Below are 13926 nucleotides of genomic sequence, written 5' to 3' on the forward strand. Positions count from 1 at the left end.
TAAAGCAGAAGTTACTTACATAGGATAACTTAAAACTTATTTAGGGGAAATTTAGGAAATGTTTATTTGGATAAACCATGTTTTGTTTGTTTTTAAAGAAAGATGCTTTGTTCTTTGCTAGTTTCAGAACAAACAGCTTTGTAGTGGAAAGCAATTCCTCTTTTTATACCTCAACTTAAATATTTGTCTATTCTTCAGTCAAACTGAAAACATAACAAAATAATGACCCAGCTTGGTTTCTAACTACACAGAAATGAACACACGGTAAATGATAATGTATCCTCTTTTTTGAACATTGGTTGAGCGCCTACTGTATCCACTAGGCATTATGCAGAATACAGAGATGATCCAGATATCCAAGCTGCCTTAAAAACATGAAGAGTGAAACATACTGTCATTAGTTATGGGCATAGGCCCTCCTCTTCCCAAAACAAAACAAACTGAAAGACACAAATAACATTGTTATAAATAATAACACAAACCATTGAATCACCAGAAAATAATTAAAGCACTTTGAACTCAACCTTTACACTCTTTACCATTTGAGTTATATTTTATCAAGCCTTTGGAAGTTAATTCATGTATTTTGGTGCCCCAATGACTCTAATCCAAATACAGTATTTTTGTAGTTCCATGTGTTCTAGTGTGTAATCACAGTGCTAGAAAACACATGGAAGAGAGTTAATAAATAGTATTAAGGTGGTTTTTTTTTAGTATTTACTGCATGCTGGGCAATGTTGTGAGTGCTTTATGTGTATTAATTTATTTAGTCTTCCTAAAAACCCTATAAGGAAAATACTACTATTATCTTCTCCTGTTAACAGATGAAGAAATTGAGGAACAGAAAGTTTAGGTAACTTAGCCAAAGTCACACTGCTAGAAAGTTAAGAAGCCAGGATGTGAAGAGTTTGGCTTCAGAGCTCATGCTCTTAAACTCTACACTATGCTACACCTGAATAATTGACTGAGTCATGTTAACTGAGGTTTCAAAGTTTAATACTGTTGGAGCAGTATAGTACAGTGATACCTACCTGGGTTGAACAACTCCAAAGCAGTCAGAGGTTTGTTAGCCTGTGTATTTTTGTTTTTCTAGGCAATGGGGGCTAATCTGACTAGCACAACTATAGATATTCTAGTATGGGTCTTCCAGTGAATCTTTAAATTCATTTCTGTTCAGTATATACCTAATGGTACAATTGCTGAATCACTGATACATACATAAGAGAGAATTTCTGGGGCATTAGTGTAGAAAGTGCTGGAAAATATACCAATTTGCATTCCTAACATCAGTGTATGTGAATTCCAGTTGTTCCACATTCTCAGCAACATTTGGTACTTTCTGTTTCTTTTATTTTAAGCATGCTGGTAGATCCGTAGAAGTATTACATTATGGTTTTAATTTGCCTTTCCCTGATGACTAATGGAATTGAGCTTCTTTTTGTATGTCTATTGGTTATTTGGCAATAAACTTCTATGAAATGTCTTTTCAAGGGTTTTGTCCACTTTTCTATTCGGTTGTATCTTACTGATTTTGTAGGAATTCTTAACACATTCTAGATATAAGTCCTTTGTCAGATATATGAATTGAATATACCTTCTTCCACTCTGGTCTGTCTATACCCTCTCTTAGTGGGTCCTTTGGATGAACAAGAGTTAGTAATTATACATAGTGCAGTTTATCAATTTTTTTCCTTTATGGCTAGTACTTCTTTTTTAGATTATAAAAATCCAATTACCAATACTTAATTCAGACCAATTCAGTCAGACTTTCTGGAGGTGAGATAAAAGTATCAATAATATTTTAATGCTTCTAAGATGATTCCAATATGCAGCCAGTTTTGAGAATTTTGGATACAGAGCCACCTGCTAAGTTGTTAGCTATGATGTCCTTATGGGATAGAATTATGATATAGTTTGTCTATTCTTTATATGTGTTTTCAATTTTAATATATGAGAAATTTAAATGATGATAATCGTACTGGGTGCATTGGTATGTGTAATGAGGAGTCTGACTCCATTTTTTTGATGTCTGACTGTTGACAGCTTTAAGCCTCACCTCTCCCTCTTCCTCTGGTGCCCCACATCTGATCAAGCTGATAAGGAGACCTGGGTTGCCCTCCTTTGGCACAGGTGAGAGAGTCAAACCATGCAAGCCTCTTCTTGCACATGAACCACCACTCCAGCCGTACCCCATAAAGAAGATAAAAACCCAGGCTAATCGCCTTTCTTTGCCTTTTAGAGCCATTTCAGACCTGCTTGAGAGACTGCCTTGTTCTCACCAGGGGCCTCAATTATGTAAGTAATAAACTTTTTCATACCCTTTTAATGTGTGTGGCATCAGTCTCAATGTGAACCAAATTTTGAGTAGGGGTCCATTTGACTTTTCAGGGAACTATAACAGCATGGAAAACAGCCACTTTTGAAAATTGTCATTGCAACTCCTCATAAGATCACATGCCTTCATGTACCACCAAATACTCTCTTTACTGCATGGTACTGGGACTTTTATTGTCCTCAGCTGCTAAAGACTCCTGCTTTGTCCTCTGGGAGCAGACTACGGGTTTTTAATCTCTATTATCCTACCAGACATAATTCCCAGGGGATTTTGCTACAGACTCTGCCTATTCTGGCATGGCTACTGTGCTCTATTCTTCTGATGTAACATATCAGCAATATCCTTTGATGCAAATTCCTCTTGAGTTTTGATGCCATGACAAGAAATGGACTGATATTTCAACATCTCAGTTTTAGAGCCTCAGAGTTGATTATATTTTTTGTATCCTTCTCTAGAAGAGTCACTTCTACTGTAGTTTTGACCTTCTTTTTGTTTTAAGCAGTCAGTCTAGCTATGTCTCTTTTCTCATCTCACCATGCTGCTGGCCACGTTATTGAATTAGAGAATCTTTTTATATTTATTAGCCATTTGTTAGCATTCTTTCTGACCTTTGGTATCTATACGTATTTTTAATAGTTATAATGATAAACGAAATTCTACATTCTTTTCTCTATTTTTCTACTCTTGTGTCCCATTTAAGCAAACTTTGCCTACTCTCAGGTCATGAAGACTCCCTTCATGTTTTCTTCTAAAATTTCTTTGTTTTGTCTTTCATATTTAGATATGCAATCCTTCTGGAATTAATTTTTTTGCATATCATGTGAGGTAGGGGTCAAAGTACATTTTTTTCATATGAATATCCAATTGTCCCTACACCATTTATTGAAAAGACCATACTTTCCCTCCCTGTACTGCAGTCTCACCTTTATCATAAACCAGGTGGCTGTATCTATATTTATGTCTCTCTAGTTATCTCTCTCTCTCTCTCTCTCTCTCTGCCTCTGGATTCTGTTCTATTATGTTGATCAGCTCCTTTGTTTCTACATCTAGAAAATTTTTTTAAAGCTGTATTAATTTTATTAAAGCTGTATTAATTTTGTTAAAGCTGTATTAATGTTAAAGCTGTATTAATGAGTTTGAATTTTGCCTCTTGGGGCTAGGACAATACTTGAGCTTGTGATTTTTTTCATCTGCAGCCCTAGCCATGCATTTGCATCCGCTGAGACTTCCATCCTATGTGTATCCATGCTGTGCAAAAGACACCCCCATCTCTTTCTTCCCTGTTTACCCTTCCTACTTTCACCCTAAGTCTGTATTCAGTCTCTATCTTTCTCTCTGAATGTGTTTGTTTCTCCAGAAGTATACTCTTATCATTTATTTTACTTATTGGATGTCTTCTCTTCTTTGTGCATTATTTCAAAAGTAGACTAATAAGGGATTTAAATATATATATATATATATATTTTTTTTTTTTTTGTTGTGGCCTCTCCCGTTGCGGAGCACAGGCTCCGGACGCGCAGGCTCAGTGGCCCTGGCTCACAGTCCCAGCCGCTCCGCGGCATGTGGGATCCTCCCAGACCGGGGCGCGAACCCGGTTCCCCTGCATCGGCAGGCGGACGCGCAACCACTGCGCCACCAGGGAAGCCCTAAATATATTTTTTAAATAAAAAAGTTAAATTACACTTATCTATGTGGGCTTCAATGATAATGTTTTCTACTATAAATTCAGTGGTTTTTGATTTTAGAAAAATATTTTCTACTCACCCTAAAACACAATGGTTATTTGAATTCTACAAAGAAATGATTTTATTCCAACCTAACAACCACTACAACATATGTTCTTTCTACTATAATTTTAAAATCTATAATAAAAATGAATATTGTGTATTACTGTGGCTTCTGAGAACGTGTGCCCACAGCTGCAATATTGTAGGATCAAATAAACTTTATCTCATATTCACAGGTTTGGAGTAGAGTCACGTAGCAATATGCAATGCAGATCTCCTGTTGAGATGTCTGTGGGACTCACTGGCTCACTTGCAGGGCGATGACTTGACTAAAACAGAGATTGAAACAGAGACTGTGGGCCATGTCCAGCAGTTCCCCATTTCTGTTAATGGTTTATCAAGTTCCCACTTACCAGAGCTAAACCTCAGGACCATCAGTTGACCCCTCCCTCTTCCTCCTGGCTCAGCTTCAATATTGACCTAATTCCCTTTCACAGATTCTCTTGTTCCAATTACTTCTTTTGTGAATTCGCTGTTACTCTCCTCTCTTGGCCTTTATATCAGGATGTTCATATTGGCTGAAATAAAAAAGATCATTATCTCATGTAACAAGAAATATGCAGATGGAAAGGCTCTGTCTCTGTTTCTCTGCAATTTCCTTGGCCCCACCATGCTGGTGGGTTGACTTTATACCCAAACTTGTATCAAGGCAGCTGTGGCAGTTCTAGGTTCCTATCACACCTCATGTCTCATCAGCCAGACCAGGTCACATGCCTACCCCCCAAACCGGTTGTTGGCAAGGAGTTACCCAGTAGCCAGGGATGAGATCGCCTTTTTCTGCATCACATAAGGAAAGATACCTGAACAAAATCAGGGTCTTTTTACCATGGAAGATGAGGTTTGAATGCTGGTAGATAACCAACAGTGTCTGCCTTGCTTTGAATAATTGCAGCCACCTCCTGTGCTCCCTGCCTTTTGTTTTTAGCCCCCATGTTCTCAACATTTATAATGAAGCCAGTACAATCCTCTTTAAACACACTTCTGTCACCATAGACAGACATTCTTGGTCAGGGGGCCCAGGTGTCTCCCCTCTAACTGAAGGATAAAGTCCAAACACCTTGGCCTCCTCATTCAAGATCCCCACAATCGGCCTCTACCCTATGCCTGTTTTTTTCTTTTTTTTTCCAAATTTTATTGAAGTATAGTTGATTTACAATGTTGTGTTAATTTCTGCTATGCAGCAAAGTGATTCAGTTATACATACATATACATATATATATATACATATACATATATATATATTCTTTTCCATTATGGCTTATCACAGGATACTGAATGTAGTTCCCTGTGCTATACAGTAGGACCTTGTCATTTATCCAGCCTATATATACTAGTTTGCATCTGCTAATCCCAAACTCCCAATCCATCCCCCCACAACCCGCCTCTCCCTTGGCAACCACAAGCCTGTTCTCTATGTCTGTGAGTCTGTTTCTGTTTTGTAGATATGTTCATTTTTGTCATATTTTAGATTCCACATATAAGTAATATCATATGGTATTTGTCTTTCTCTTTCTGACTTACTTCGCTTAGTATGATAATCTCTAGGTCCATCCATGTTGCTGCAAATGGCATTATTTCATTCATTTTTATAGCTGAGTAATAGTCCATTGTATATATTGTATATACCACATCTTTATCCATTCATCTGTCAATGGACATTTAGGTTGTTTCCATGTCTTGGCTATTGTTAATGGTGCTGCTAGGTGTGCTTGTATCTTTTCAAATTATAGTTTTGTATGGGTATATGCCCAGGAGTGGGATTGCTGGATCATATGGCAACTCTATTTTTAGTTTTTTGAGGCATCTGCATACTGTTTTCCATAGCGGCTGTACCAATTTACATTCCCACCAACAGTGTAAGAGGGTTCCCTTTTCTCCACACTCTCTCCAACATTTATTATTCATAGATTTTTTTAAATGATGGCCGTTCTGACCTGTGTGAGTTGGTACCTCACTGCAGTTTTGATTTGCATTTCTCTAATAATTAACAATGTGGAGCATCTTTTCATGTGTCTCTTGGCCATCTGTATGTCTTCTTTGGAGAAATGTCTATTTAGGTCTGCCCATTTATCAATTGTTTTTATTATTATTATTATTATTATTGAATTGTATGTGCTGTTTGTATATTTTGGAAATTAAGCCCTTGTAGGTCGCATCATTGGCAAATGTTTTCTCCCAGTCTGTAGGTTGTCTTTTTGTTTTGTTTATGGTTTCCTTTGCTGTGCAAAGCTTATAAGCTTGATTAGGTCCCATTTGTTTATTTTTGCCTTTATTTCCATTGCCTTGGGAGACTGACCTAAGAAAACATTGGTAAGATTTATGTCAGAGAATGTTTTGCCTATGTTCTCTTCTAGGTGTTCTCTTTATGGTGTCATGTCTCATATTTAAGTCTTCAAGCCATTTTAGGTTTCTTTTTGTGTATGGTGTGAGGGTGTGTTCTAACACCCTATGTCTTTATCTTTCCTTCTCTCTAGTCCCTTAAAAAAGGCTGGACAAATTTTGTCCTATAAAGGGCCATAAAATAAATATTTCAGGCATTGTGGGCCATGTGGTTGCAACTACTCAACTCTCCCATTTTAGTCAAAAGCAGCCATACATAATAGGTAAATGAGTGAGTGTGGCTACGTTCCAATAAAGCTTTACTGATAAAAGAGTCATAGATACAGAGAACAAACAAGTGGTTGCCAAAGGGGCAGGGGAGGAGAGAAATAGGTGAGGGAGATTAAGAGGTAAAAAGTTCCTGTTGTGAAATAAATGACTGGAGAGTAGGGCATAAGATGAGATGGAAACCTAAGGGCCATGGTGAAGAGTTGGATTCCATTCTAAGTGTAGTGGGAAGTTGTTGAAAGTTTTAAGCAGGGGGATCACTGATCCAGCTTGTGTTGTGAAATCAGTTTTGCTGCAGTGTGGAGGAAGCATTAAAGGGGCATGGAAGCAAGGGGAACAGTTAGGTGACAGGTGTCATAAGCTGATGGTAGCTCAGCCATGGAAACCCTGCGCAATGTGGCAGGGAGCATGTGCCTGGCGTGTGCTTAGGGAGAAAAGGAGACTCTGTGGTTTGGGGTCTATTCTTATTTCCCTCTCTTTCTTAGCCCACTTTTAATTTTTGCTCCTTTTTTTGTATGTTATAGACCCTTGTGAAGAGCCTTAAATCCTTTCTGGATATCCCACATCATCCTAGAATCCTAGGATATAGATCTCTCTTTGTTCCAAAAACAATTTCATTATAGTGCTCGGGAAGAAGAAATACTGCTTCTTATTGTTTCTCAAGAAGGTTGGTGTTTCTGGGTAGATTAATTAAGTTCCAGTTGTGAAGATAGTTGGGACTTTTAGGGAAAGTGGATCCAGAGAAACCCAAATTGCTACTAAGAACAACTTATGAATGTTGGTCATGATGCTTGGAATAAAGTTTTTCTGATATTTTTCTAGGATTATGTGAAAGGACAACACTTGGAAAGTCTGTGGACAGTCAGGGAAACCTCAAGTTTGGTAGCTATGAAGAGAGTAGTTACAACTGGGGAAACAGGGGTGAACATGGAAAGGGTGAAGTAAGACAGGAGACTACTTCCTCAAAGTCAGGATAGTTACAAGAATGGTCTGGTTTGAAATTCAGGAAGTTACTGGAAATCAGTAGTTACATACACACACATGTGCACCCACACGCACATCTATTGAAAAGAAGACATAACAAATGTCTTATGCAAGTGAGTCTGTGTCAAGTTAAAGTAGCGTGACTATCCTTAAAATCTCCTACTAGGTGTTCACTGCCCAGTGTGGGTGTGGACAGGGAGCAAAAATTCTGGCTGCTGTACCCATAATGGAAATGCAGAGCTCCCCCTCTTCAGGCCAGACCTCCCAGCCAGCCCAGTGTCCTTCCTTCCCATCCACTGCTCGATGGCTTGCTGTTTCTGTCCACTTTTTGGTCACTTCTCCCAGCATCTCTGTCTCTTCATTCTCAGTATCATATAATGGCTCAGGCCTCTGACTGGGCATCTGGCTATCTTGGGTACCTCATTTGACCAACTATTGTCCTGTTTTCTTGAGCAGTGAGGTCATAATTTCATGACCTTATAAATACAGTACATGGAGTAAAACATTTCCTAAACCTGATGACTTAATAACATTTTTAGAAAATTAACAATTTGTGGAGACAAATTGTGTATGTATGAAACATATATGTATACATACATAGATATGGATATATAGATGTATAACTATGTAATCTATATATGCGTGTGCATGAGTGAGAAATGAATAGTGTGTGTGTGTGTGTGTGTGTGTGTGTGTGTGTGTGTGTTGGATACAAAGTAGCTGCAGCCTATGAGGAAGGAACAAGGAGGGAAAAGTAAAGAAACTAGAGTTGACAAAGAGTAAAAGCAAAGATGCTCACATTTCTCCTACTTTTAATGCAAAGCATGTGGCTGTCAGATGATGTCATACATCCCCCAGCTAGAATCCCCAGGGATCTGCCACTAAAGATAGTGTTTTCTTTCCCAATCACAGGCCTGGAGGGGCTCCATCAAATCTTCTTTTATTTATTAGCCTTTGATTAATCTAAAGAGGTTTCACTTTGACCAGCAGGCTCAAGAACTCCCATTAGCTTCTCTAAGGTTACCCCTGATATGTATGTATGTGTATATATGTATATTTTTTCTGATTATTTTGGGAGTGTCTGGCTGAAGATAGAATCATAGATACCCATTCTTACAATAATGAATAGAAGCAATAGTAAATAAAGGAACCCCGGAATTAGACATGAAGGTTAAACCTCAATTCTCCCATTTACCTGATGTGTGACCTTCAGCAAATTGTCTACCTTCTCTGGCCCTCAGTTTCCCTATTTATAAAATGGGATCCATGAGAGTACCTACCTCCTGGGGTTGCTGTGAGAGTTAAATGGGTTAATACACATAAAGTTCTTGGAACTGCCCTGGCAATATTTAGGCTTCTGTGAATGTTAGCCTGTGTTACTGTGTTCCACTTCAGTTAGGAATTACTAAAAGTCGTAGCAGACCGCACGCTCCACTAATTCCTCCTGATCACTCCTCACACACACCAAGCCTGTGTGTTGGAATGTCCACGCTAGGACAGTGTCTGAGGTGGTCAGGAAGGGAGACTGGAATGAAATGGATAGAATGGGAGATCCCTGGTTTAGGGTGGAGGGCCAGACATTTTCCTCACCTTCCTCCACCTGTAAGAGTCTGACCTGGCCCACCCTTGATTCAGTCCAGCCTGTGTCCATCTCCTTCCCACCCTCTCTTCATCTTTCATTACTCTCTGGTCAGTAGAAGGCGCTGAGTCTCATGGCCACCACTCTTGTTTGTTGCCTCACATCTCAGCTTCATTTGCTAAGGAAAATGCTCAGGATCACTGGCCAAGCGATGAGGAAAGTTTGGGGCTAGGAAAAATCTTCCCCAAGCCTGATTGGCGCAAAATACCCTTGGACATTATACCCTTAAAATGTTCCTTAAAAGTTAAGTGAGGGGCTTCCCTGGTGGCGCAGTGGTTGCGCGTCCGCCTGCCGATGCAGGGGAACGGGGTTCGCGCCCCGGTCTGGGAGGATCCCACATGCCGCAGAGCGGCTGGGCCCGTGAAGCCATGGCCGCTGAGCCTGCGCGTTCGGAGCCTGTGCTCCGCAGAGGGAGAGGCCACAACAGTGAGAGGCCTGCGTACCGCAAAAAAAAAAAAAAAAAGTTAAGTGAGATTATCACCCAATTGAACTTACCTAACTGATTTCCTAGAAAAGCCAGATATTCAGAGAAATTCTAGGGCACTGGTACTCTAACAAAGAGGTCAGTAAATTCTCCCACAGAGTTCCTTCTCAGGCCTGAAAAATTACCTGCTAGCATAGGAACATGTTTGAAACCCGAGGGTGGGGACTGCCTCCACATATTTGCTCTCCCACAAACTGACCATTGGCCTACGTGTCCTCCCACAACAAGTTGCTGCAAAAGCCACATTCATGAAACTCCTGTCAAGCCAGCTGACTAGCCAGTCTCTTTTCTCACAATATGAGTTACTTTACTGAGACACATGTCTTCAGGTTAATACCCTTTGATCCAGAGACTCCACTTATAGCAAGTTGTCCCAGGAAATAATCAGACAAGGGCCCACAGCTGACTGTGTAGGGTCATTCAGTGGTGCCACTGTTGTGCAATATCAACAATATTAGAAATAACCTAACTGACCAACACTAGGGGATGGCACAAATAAATTATGGTATTACCATACAACGAAATACTTACCAGTTTTTACAAATAATTATGGGATCTATAATTATTGACATGGAAAGATACAATATCTTTGATGAGTAATAATAGCCATTCACTGAATAGCATCCTGATACAATGCCACTTACTAAAGTTGCATTCATATAGACGTGTCCAGAGAGCTATAGAGAATTATGTTTACCAAAATATAAAAGCAGTTATCTCTGGGGTTAGGTAGGTAGGTATCTTTACTTTTTTTTTTCATTAAAAAAATATTTTACAGTGATACAATGTATCATTTATGTCTGGGACTCATTTATTTTGCAACTGGAAGTTTGTACCTCTTAATTTCCCTCACATATTTATAATGCATCACATCATATCACATTGCATTTTATCTCATTGCTTTTGGAGGAAAATATTTTGGGAGGAAAAACCAGAAATGAACCCTGCCCTGCACTCAAAAGGTGATCAGTCCTTGGTTAAGCCACATAATCTCTCTTCACCTCAACCTTCCCTTCTAGAAAATGAAAAGAGCTTTGTAGACTGATTGGGTACACTAGTGAGATAATTATTATGCAATATTTATGACCTAAATTCCAATTTCCCATTACTAAGTATCAGTGCCACTATGCCAAGTTCTAAAAATGTTTTCTTGTTGCTATTGTTTAGCAATTTAACTATACTCTTCATTACTGATTTTTAAAAAATTATTTCTGCTTAAAAAGCAATGTGTGAACATGGCAAGTTATTTAGAAAATAAAATAGAAGGGAGAAAAGAGAAAGTAAAAAAACATGTGCAAGTCCTCCACCCAGAAATGCCCCTGTTAACACCTTGGTATCTACTCCTCCAGTATTTTTTTGAGGCATATAGATTTATGAGGCAGGAAAATGTGCTGAGATATTAGTTTGAGTTTCATTTGGGCCCTGTTGTGAAAACCCCAGGGCTTTCCTTTGGGCCGAGATGAGTCTGTTTTCCCAAGCCTAGGTGTGGAGGAAAAACTGAGCTGCCCAGAGGGAAGGGTGGAGAGACATAGACTGAGACAGGAGGGAGCCAAGATGAGGTAGAGGAAGGGAAACAATGGGGTAGTGTATCTCCCTGCTAAAGAGGGGCAGGAGCTCTGGTGGGTGGTGTGTGGACCCTATAGACACTAAGCTCTTAGAGTCTTGCAGGGGACATATGCCCATTCCTCAGCCAATCATGGTAGCTGAGGAAGGGAGGTCAAGTAAGAGCAAGCAACGCTCATTGAAACCATATGCCTGGAGTTATGGGTGGAGAAGCAGTTCCCCACACAGCCCCATTCTTGGGGCCTAGGCAGCCACTCCCATTTGTAGCTACTACAAATTTCATCCCTTCTTCTTTAAGGGATAAAGTAAAAAGAATGAGAAGGAGGAAACGAGAATGGTGCTTTTTCCGAATAAAAACAATTAGGTTGGGGGAAGACTTAGAGGCAAGGCATGTTAAGAGGACTAGAACACATTAGAGAAATATGGCTTAGAAAACCTACCCTGTCTCTTCTCACCTCACTCTTATGAGCCCAAGAGAAACGAGGAGGTTGGAGTTGGATTGGTCATCAGGACTGCATGCAAGTTGGCCTTTTCTTGCCATCAGGTTTGAGTCTCACTATTGAAAAGCCTCATGGTGTAATGGGGCCTCAGAGGCCTGAGTTCAAGTACAACCATGCAATGGAGGAAAGGTTGCTCGATGTCAACTGTTTGCTCATATGTAAAATGGGTCTAACAGTATCTAGACCACAAGTTGCTCCAAGAATAAAATGAAGTACTGTAGCAGCTTGAATAATGTTCCCCCCAAATTCCATGTCCACCTGGAGCCTCCAAATGTGACCTTATTTGGAAGTAGGGTGTTTGCAGATGTAATTAGTTAAGATGAGGTCATACTGGAATAGGGTGGGCACTAAACCAATGGCTGGTGTCCTTATAAGAAGAGGAAAGACATGCAATGATATGCACAACGAATAAGATCATGAAAAGATGAAGGCAGAGATTGGAATGATCTGCTGCAGCCAAGAAATGCCAAGGCTTGACAGGAGCCCCCGGAAGCTAGGAATAGACAAGGAAGCATCCTTTCCTGGAGGCTTCAGCAGGAGTATGGCCATGTGACACCTTGATCTCAGACATCTAGTCTCCAGAATTGTGACAGAACTATAAGTACAGTGTCTGCTGTTTTAAGCCACCCAGTTTGTGGTGATTTGTTATGGCAGCCCCAAAAACCAATAATGATACCTGTGTAAAGTTCTTGGTATGTAACTAGAACATGCTGGTATTCTTCTTTCCCTCCCCTTCTCCAACTCGTAAATGTGCACATGCGTGCTCACTTTGGCAGCACGTATACTAAAATTGGAACGATACAGAGAAGATTAGCATGGCCCCTGCACAAGGATGACACGCAAATTCTTGAAGCGTTCCATATTTTTTCAATCAAGTCCAGGAAGCACAGAGAGTACCATACAGGATAAATCCAAGGAGAAACACGCCAAGACACATATTAATCAAACTATCAAAAATTAAATACAAAGAAAAAATATTAAAAGCAGCAAGGGAAAAACAAAAAATAACCTACAAGGGAACCCCCATAAGGTTAACAGCTGATCTTTCAGCAGAAACTCTGCAAGCCTGAAGGGAGGGCAGGACATATTTAAAGTGACGAAAGGGAAAACCCTACAAACAAGATTACTATACCCAGCAAGGATCTCATTCAGATTTGACAGAGAAATTAAAACCTTTACAGACAAGCAAAAGCTACCTTAAATGTAAACGGATTAAATGCTTCCACCAAAAGACATAGACTGGCTGAATGGATACAAAAACAAGACCCATATATATGCTGTCTACAAGAGACCCACTTCAGACCTAGGGACACATGCAGCCTGAAAGTGAGGGGATGGAAAAAGATATTCCATGCAAATGCAAATCAAAAGAAAGATGGAGTAGCAATTCTCATATCAGACAAAATAGACTTTAAAATAAAGACTATTACAAGAGACAAAGGAGGACGCTACACAGTGATCAAGGGATCAATCCAAGAAGAAATAACAATTGTAAATATTTATGTACCCAACATAGGAGCACCTCAATACATAAGGCAAATGCTAACAGCCATAAAAGGGGAAATCGACAGTACCACAATCATAGTAAGGTACTTTAACAACCCACTTTCACCAATGGACAGATCAACCAAAATGAAAATAAATAAGGAAACACAAGCTTTAAATGATACATTAAACAACATGGACTTAAGATATTTATAGGACATTCCATCCAAAAACAACAGAATACACTTCCTTCTCAAGTGCTCATGGAACATTCTTCAGGATAGATCATATCTTGAGCCACAAATCAAGCCTTGGTAAGTTTTTTTTTAATATCTTTTTGGAGTATAACTGTTTTACAATGGTCTGTTAGTTTCTGCTTTACAACAAAGTGAATCAGTTATACATATACATATGTTCCCATATCTCTTCCCTCTTGCGTCTCCCTCCCTCCCACTCTCCCTATCCCACCCCTCTAGGTGGTCACAAACCACCTAGCTGATCTCCCTGTGCCATGCGGCTGCTTCCCACTAGCTATCTGTTTT

The 13926-nt window shown here is 39.7% G+C and overlaps 1 protein-coding gene and 1 non-coding gene across 2 annotated transcripts in view; both read left to right on the forward strand.

Annotated features, from left to right (window-relative positions):
* Positions 1-2049: 2049 nt before the first annotated feature.
* PDCD1LG2 (programmed cell death 1 ligand 2) overlaps positions 2050-13926 on the forward strand; it is a 115576-nt gene continuing 103699 nt past the window's right edge. Inside the window, exons 1-2 of the mRNA XM_007118173.4 lie at positions 2050-2130; positions 2240-2295. The gene's annotated coding sequence lies outside the window, so the exon portion shown is untranslated. The remainder of the gene's footprint in view (positions 2131-2239; positions 2296-13926) is intronic.
* LOC112065813 (U6 spliceosomal RNA) lies at positions 12660-12766 on the forward strand. The gene has a single exon (XR_002892246.1). It is a non-coding gene; the product is annotated as a U6 spliceosomal RNA (small nuclear RNA).

This window comes from Physeter macrocephalus, chromosome 9 (assembly GCF_002837175.3).
Source record: "Physeter macrocephalus isolate SW-GA chromosome 9, ASM283717v5, whole genome shotgun sequence".
Classification (NCBI taxonomy): Eukaryota; Metazoa; Chordata; class Mammalia; order Artiodactyla; family Physeteridae; genus Physeter; species Physeter macrocephalus.